A 7,077-nucleotide genomic window follows, 5' to 3' on the forward strand; every position below is an offset into this window, starting at 1 on the left:
CTGTCAGGAGAAGGTATGTGACTTTGTTTGCTACACAAAATAAAAGGCACCACGGTATGGGAGGGAGGAGGAACTTCTCCACGGATAGGGTCTGTGCAGTGTGCTGCAGGAGAATCCACCTGGGGTCTGTCTGATGCTGCAGGAACTTGGGGTTCCCAGTGGCTGAAGGAACATTATGATTTAATCACTCTTTACATACTTATTTTTATTCTACCTTATTAAACTAACTGTTTTATTAAACTGTTCATTGTTGTGCCTTTCCTATGGAGCTGCAGGAAGAACCCTGCCCTGCCTCTTTCTGACCTCCTTCCCCCCAGGTGCAGAAAAGAGTCCAGGAGGGGGACAGGGCTGAGGGGAAGGAGAGAAAGCCTGGATGTGTTGCAAGCACTGCCCAGCGTGATCCAAAACGCTGGTGTGTTATCAACACTCTTTTAGCCACAAATCCAAAATACAGCGCCGTTCGGGCTGCTGTGAAGAGCATTGACTTCATCCCAGCCAGACGCAGTACATACAGGTAGGATGACCCAGGGCTGAGATTAGAAGTAAAAAATTCAAGTCTATCTGAAAAGTTCCTCAAGGAGTAAGAAGAACCCTGGCAAAAAGCATGTGATAACCTTCTGCAGAACAGCAACACTCTCTGTTTCTCCTTCAGCTTTACCCATGTGAACCTGCAGGTTCATACTACTCCCTTTGGTTTCTTCAATAGTCTCTTGCTCCCCCAAAATAATCATTACATATAAGATCCAATTAAGTTATGGAAGCAGCATTTCATAGCTTCTGTGCTTTAGCAACCAAATTTTAGATATTACTGCACTTGTATTTGAAGTATGTGAGGTAAGTATGTTAGGCCCCTGTGGATATTCACAGGGTTGGTAGTTAAAATGTTTGCTTGTGGTCTGAAAGGTCAAAGGTTATTTTCCTAAACTACACAGGAAATAATTTTATTGTCTACGTAGTCTGAATCTGTAATTTCTTTGCCTTAAATGACAGCAGTTGAACATTTAAAATCAGAACAAATCTGATTTTCAAGAGCCATAGATACCAAAAATACCAAAACAGGTACACCTTTTTGTTGTGCATCTAATCGTAACAGTTCCATAAGGAAATTAGAGAATCATAGGTATTGTGTATTTGAATAATCTGTCGATTTGCTGTTAGTGTAAGACGTATAAGAATAGGAATGACAATTTCTGAAAAGGAAAAGACCAGTAGAGAGGATAAAGCAGAATTTTTTTTTAACTCTCCACTGATTTTATACCTTTCACTTTTCAGAATCTGTGCTTTAAAAGGGTATGGGTTTAAATTTTAAAGATACCCAACAGCTATTGACTTTATTGATTTTAGTCCTACACTGGCTTTAGCTGGTATCCTGCATTATTAGTGATTCTAAAATTTAGGCTGAAAGTGGAGAAAGGCAGATTTAGATAACACATTTGAAAATGTAATCATAAAACACTCAGCCAAACCTTCAGCAAGTCTGTTACCAAGCCACGTGCAGAACCAAGAATTTATTGTTTCTAGTGCTGTGCTTTGACTATAGCACTTTCCACAACCTTTTTACCTAAAACACGATTTTAATATACTATCTCTTAATTGCAGAAGTTAATAAAAAGTAGAAATGATGCACTGTGATTTTTGTGCAGGTAACAAAATCTGCAAAGAATGGTATAGAGTACACTAATAAAGTGCAGAGCAGGAATAAAATAATTTGTTACTAAAATCAGAAAGATAACTAGAAGAACTGAAAGGTCTTTGGGGAAGTGAAGTCTAAAGCTTTAAAACACAGCAACTTAATTATGAAATGCAGAACTGTGTTGGGCAAAGTATCCATAGGCAGCCATGAAATTAGAGATATGGTCTGAATTTTCATAAGTAACTGTATGAGTTATTAATCAGTCGCTCTATTTGGTCAAGTGTAAACATTTGCAGTCTATCTTCTATTCTGGTTTTAAACATCACATGTACAGGGATATTTGTTCAGCATTATGCAAGTAGTGAGATAACAGAGCAAACCTTGTGAGATAATAAAAGTTACCCAGTTGCCTAGGCATTTGAAAATGTGCTTAGCAATTTCTCAGAAAAATTACCTGAAAGCGTAAATAATGTCCACCACCTAAATATTATAGACACAGCATAATTTATCTGCTTGTATCAACACGTGCCACAGAGGTATTCCTCCTGATGTAGTGTCTGAGCGCAGCTGGAGTGCTCTTTAAGGACAAAGTTTCTCCCATATCCATTTGTTGGAAGGTAGAAGTTTCCTTGAGAACGATTCTGATGAGAAGTGTGTGACAGGAGGTAAGGGGTCTGAAGCTTGCCTGGGGAGCACGCTGTTGTTTGATGATAGGGTAGGCTCGTCAATGTGGGTACAACTTGCTGAGCAAATCTGTGTATTTACTATACATAGCATATAGAGTAGACCTCTCCCGGTGCTTTCCTCTTTGATGGACAAGTTTCCCCAAGGCTTTCAGAAGTCAGCTGTGTGGCAAGGAGAAGCACTGACATCTGGAAGTTTAGGAAGAGAACAAATGCTAATCCTCAAGTCAAAATGAGACACATTGGCACCTGGGGACAGCATCTCTTCCTCTCTCTTTCTCTGGCTTCTTCCAAGTTTGCAATTCTCTGCATCCTTGGACTCTTCTTTTGCTTCTGGTTCCTCGGAGCTTTCATCCTTCAAAGCAGCCATGGGTTGAGTTCAGTCACATTTCCACGTTTGAGGTCGTCTTGTGACTCCTTACCCCACACATTCCCCAGGGAGGTTCACACTCACCAGCCAGGTCTGCTGGGAATTTTTGTCTGTGATGTCCTTTTTGCCTGAAGGGCGATGGCGTGAAATGGGCCTGTGGCACGGGACTCTCATCTAGGAATAGCTGATAACTTTCCAGGATCCCATAAATGTTCTGCCCCTGCTACATACAAGAAGTAAGTGAGTAGTCCATTATTTAAATTCAGAATAAAACTTCCATTGCCTTCAGTGTGAGCCCGCTGGGTTCTTACTGCCTTTATAATGTGTTGTCAGACTTAGAGCATGAGGATCTTGTAAACAGCCACTGTGCATTTTTCCACTCTTCATTGCAGTTGGATTCACCTGTGGCTATGATCTTGTTGGTACTGTTGTTACCATAGATTTTGACCTGAACAGGAGGCAACACAGATGTATTTCTTCTTGGGAGAACAGGGAAGATTTTTTGTACAAAGGAAGTGTCATCAAGGGGCCCAGCTTTGCTCAACTTAGTCCAAGGTGTTCTTCAGTGCCCCTTCTAGCCTGAGGAAACCTCAGTGCTGCAATGTTTTTATGATGGTTGTGGCTGCTGTAAACCTTTTTTTCCGTGTTGGGTAATACAGAGAACCAGGATCTCTTGGAACAGCTAAAGGTGACTGGGGAGGACCGGGAAGCACTGCACACCCCACCTAAGAAGAGAAAGTCACCTCAAGCCCAGTGGCTTGCCCTGTAAATCTTACTGTTGAAAATAAATATTCATAAAACCTTTCAACTTTTTTGTTGGTAGTGTCCTTTTAAAAAAAAGTGGGAGGAGGGGGATTGTGAGCACAAGCCTACAGCCCTTCAGTTGAGTTGTAAGTTTTATTTACACAATAGAGGTACAAAAATCATTACCCGAAATAAAGGTGTGAGTCTTCTGAAAAATAGTTTGAGTAGCTGTGGCCATGAGAAAAGCTCCATACTTATATTTTACAAAATGCATCATCATGATGTAAAACAGACACGGTGGTATCCAGAAGCCGTGGAGAGGGGATGCTGCAGTCCTCTGTAAAGTCATATGTATCCTGTTTTCCCCACAAGTCCACCCACTACTAAGCCTTTAATACAGCCTTATCTGGTATATTGTGGGGACCTAGAAGTAAGGTCAGGCAGAGTGTCTATCCATTGGACAGAATTAATTTAGCCCTGACCAGTGTGTGTGTAGACCCTTGCCCATTAACATCCATGATAGAAACTAATTGCCTGCTAAGTGGAGGTTGTCCTTTGTAAGTGTCATCAATCGACAGTTGGGCTCCTGTGACAGTGGGGAAAGTTGTGAAGTAGCAACCCATGAACTGTGACCTTCATTGTGGTTTCTTTGCCTAAAAATTTAGTTTCTCTGTTCAGAGCACACCATATACGCAACACCAAGAGAAGAGGTGGAACTTAAACCTGAAAAATTATCCAGACGTATGTCCCTGTTGGCATGAAGGAAGAATTACGTTTCCTGAAGTACAATCAGGTAGACCTGTAATTAGGAATTGGGACCTGTTTCGCTGACCCACCATCTTACATGGGACACATCATTTATCTTCAGTTTTTCCATATTCCTGTTAATGTTGATGTTAACTAACCTGGGTTGTTTTTTTTTAACAATGGCCTCTGAATGTTAAAGAATTATGCTGGTACTCTAAAGAACATACAAACTGTACTTATTATACAGTGCTTTCACAGTAATAAACCAAAGATGGGAAAAATGTGGAAAATTCTATGTCACATGTATTCTAAAACTATGGACGAGCTCAGAGGAGCTTCATTTCACCAAAGAACATGGAAAAAATTATTCGGGATTATGTATGTGAGCAAGCCTCTGATTTCATGATAAAATTATTTGCCTAAGTTTTTTAAAATAGTCTATCTAAATTTTAAAAAGATCAAAGAATTGGAATTTTGTGAAGCTACTAACAAGGAAAGTTGTCTTCAGATACAAATATTTTCAGACTCTTGTCATTGAGTGTATTTTCCTCATCTCAGGTTCTTTACAGGAGCCTCAGTTTTTCTGAATCCAAGGGGCTAATTCTGTTTTCATTCAAATCAATGGTCAAAATACTAGTAATTTTAGAGAGGTATAATTCATTTTTCCCATAATTCAGCTGAGTTTTCATTTCAAACACTTTATATCATCATCATCATCATCATCATCATTATTATTATTATTACTACTATTATTATTATTATTATTATTGTTATTGTTATTGTTATTGTTATCATTATTTAAGCCTAACTGCCTAACTGCATATACTAACTAGCCTAAAAACATGGTCATGATGCATTCAAAGAAAGACTTAACCTTCTTGATGGTCCTGGAGAGGATTAAAAGCCTTAGAAGGGAAAACACATCAATTTATTACCACATGATTTTAATATTTGCTATATTTAATGCTACTGAGAATTTGTCAGTAGTCCTAAATTTAATGTTTGAAATACTATGTTTTATACCTCACTTTGTTGAATACATGAATATAATATCATAGGGACTTCTACTTGAGTTTGCAATGTTTGACTATCAATTGTCCTAACACTGTAACTAGTTAAAATCAGATTCTTACGTTTCTTGCTTATGCTAAGTAGTACTTTATTTTTTATTTGGTCTCACTGATATCAGTGAGATTATATTGTCGAAGGAGCACTGTTCTATATTAGCAAAACGCAGTGGTCATTCAAACCAGTACAAAAATGTATACATATATAGCTGTAATTCACTTACATTGAATATACGATATAGGGGCATAAACGTTAGGATTCTCAGCAAAAACACAGACTTTAAATAAGTGAAAAAGGACCAGATGCAACAGTTCAGAATTCTTGGGCTTTGCATTTTTTAAATAGTAAGGAAAACCTTTTGCATTTAATATGACCAATATGTCACCTCATGTGAATATAATTAAATTATTGATACTGATGCTGAAAATTCGTCAGTGGATTTCTGGACTGATGGTACGCTGAAGTTAAGAAGAAACTGAGGATGTGGACCTCTGAATCATTCACTGCAACTGTCTTCATATTCAGAAAGTGCTGTTGTGGCATGTTTGCAAAGATTTCTTTGGAACCACGTGTGTTTGAAATGTACTTTAAAAGTGAGAGCACTTAGACACTGCAGAATAAGCAAATACCTTGAAGTCCACATAAATAGGACAAGTAGGCCACTTCCAGCCTAGATGTGTGTTGAACACCTCTGGTTTAGGTTTTTCAATGTATCAAACACTTTCTTTAAGGTTTATGATCATGAAAAGCCAAGATAGCATGTGGATCAGTAATTTTGTGATTAGTTAGCGCAGACAGATACCACTTTTGTAAATAAATCTGAGCTACAACACAAGATCCAGGTCTGGACCTGGACTGTACCAGAATGTAGCGCTCAGAGCTGGGGCTTTGGTTCACTTTCACAGAAAGCAAAAAGGTTGTTGCAAAGGTAAGGTTTGATGCGCACTCCCCTAAATTTCAGGGTTATTTGCTGCTGGAGACCTTACTTCAAATTGCCATGTGATTGCACAGTGATTGGAAAGGATAAAGATATGTTGCTTTTACTAAAGGTCTGTCAGTTGTGTTGACCCTGTAGGTACAGCCTGCAGAGATCCATGAGCTCCCTTTCCTGTCCTAAGGCATAAAAGTACTGAAAATTAAAGTTACTTCATGTGATTACATTACATGCTTTTGGCCATGGCATTCTAAGCAGCCTTTATATGTGAACACCTCGTATATGAAAGTGCAGTGTGCCAGTCTTATCCTTTTCCCCGCGCTTCTGCCGTGCTGTGATGTTGTCTTCTCGGTGAGCCAGCGGTAGTGGGAAGCCAGACAGATGTGCTGCACACAAGGATTTTGGAGGATGTAGTTACCTTGGCAACAATGGCCACGTGGAAGCAGACAAAACTACTTCTGCACTCATCATGTGAGTTTTTGCCCTCTGGTCTAAATGCTGCAGATAACGGAGTTGGATGCTATGCATCTGATTCTGAATCTTTAGTACCTGACGGAATTACAGCAAACCACAGGAGCTGGAAGCATCTGAAAATTGACAAATGACTCTTAGACCATAATATATTAATAAGAAAAGTTGTCTTTTTCCTATGAAGAAGTCACTGCTTTCACTATGTTGTTGAGACAAAATGGGCTGAGAGACAAGGTTGAGAACTCATTATCTTTTCCAGGGATCATGACAGTGACATGACCAGTAGCAATTACCATGGAGGAAAGCAATTCTTTACATCTTTGAATAAATGAAATAAAATTATGTAGAGATGAGAAAGTTCTCAATGCTGACAGTGGACCCAGGAGAATTGAAACTCCTTTCTTAAATGCATACAGTTAATATAGTT

Source organism: Gavia stellata, chromosome Z, assembly GCF_030936135.1.
Source record: "Gavia stellata isolate bGavSte3 chromosome Z, bGavSte3.hap2, whole genome shotgun sequence".
Taxonomy (NCBI): domain Eukaryota; kingdom Metazoa; phylum Chordata; class Aves; order Gaviiformes; family Gaviidae; genus Gavia; species Gavia stellata.